The sequence below is a fragment of the Marmota flaviventris genome, chromosome 3 (genome assembly GCF_047511675.1).
Source record: "Marmota flaviventris isolate mMarFla1 chromosome 3, mMarFla1.hap1, whole genome shotgun sequence".
In the NCBI taxonomy this organism is placed as follows: Eukaryota; Metazoa; Chordata; class Mammalia; order Rodentia; family Sciuridae; genus Marmota; species Marmota flaviventris.
In genome coordinates, this window is record NC_092500.1 from 30,007,455 (window position 1) to 30,008,468 (window position 1,014).

General features: G+C 29.9%; 1 non-coding gene across 1 annotated transcript; it reads left to right on the forward strand.

Annotated features, from left to right (window-relative positions):
- The first annotated feature begins 204 nt into the window (after positions 1-204).
- On the forward strand, positions 205-305 carry LOC114088921 (small nucleolar RNA U13). Its single transcript, XR_003582092.1, has one exon. It is a non-coding gene; the product is annotated as a small nucleolar RNA U13 (small nucleolar RNA).
- Positions 306-1,014: the final 709 nt, after the last annotated feature.

The window sequence follows — 1,014 nt, forward strand, 5'->3', positions numbered from 1 at the left end:
AAATTAAATGTGACTTATAAGCGAAATTTTAGAAGACAATGTATTTGTGAACTGAAACATAGTCCTACCCATAGACATGTAGACTATAAAAATTAATGCTATAATTTCTGGATATTTAGAACTATAGCACCTTAGGAAATTATTTAATCATAACTCATTAATCATTTGACTCAGACCAATTTTGATTATTAAGATATCATCCTGATCCTTCAGTTCATAAGCGTGATGATTGGGTGTTCACGCTATTGTGTGTGATGTGCCTCCCTCTAAACTTGTTACAACATCAGCACATAACCTGTCTGACATGAAAAAAAAATTTAATCCTATGAAAACACTGATCACAGTTTAAGCATTCTTAAATAAAAATGTAATTATATTTTGAGTGAAATCTTATGCATATTTTAGACTTTCATGTTGGACAATAAAAGCTATTAAGACTTTTTTTATAATTTTAATGCACATAGAGGAATGTTTGTAAAACCTCTACATCCAAAGATAAAATGTACATTAGTTCATTAATATCTATTTTGCATTATGTTATGTGTATGTATGAATACATAACAACAAAGCCCACTATTACGTGCAGTGATAATACACCAATAAGAAATGATCTTTAAAATATTTCTTTTGCATGATACAAAATCATTTAGAAACACCTGCTTTCAAATTTTGAACAATTTTATCTAGTTTAAGTTTTAATGAATAATTATCATTAGCAATAGTAGTCAATGTTTACGGAATGCTTACATTTTGTGCTAGGCACCATTTTAAAAGCACTACACATTTCACAGACAGAATACTGAAATTCAAGAATGCTAGCAATATGCCCCAAATCAAACAGATAAGAAGTAGAAGAGCTATGATTCAAATTCATGTCAGTCTAACTTAATCCAAGTTTCTTTGCTTCAGAGCACTCTGTGCTACCTGCTAACAGTGAACAAGGGGACCATAATTCCAATTTTCATTACATTTTTCTCTAAATAGAGGTTAATAACACTGGTGCCAAAAAATTGT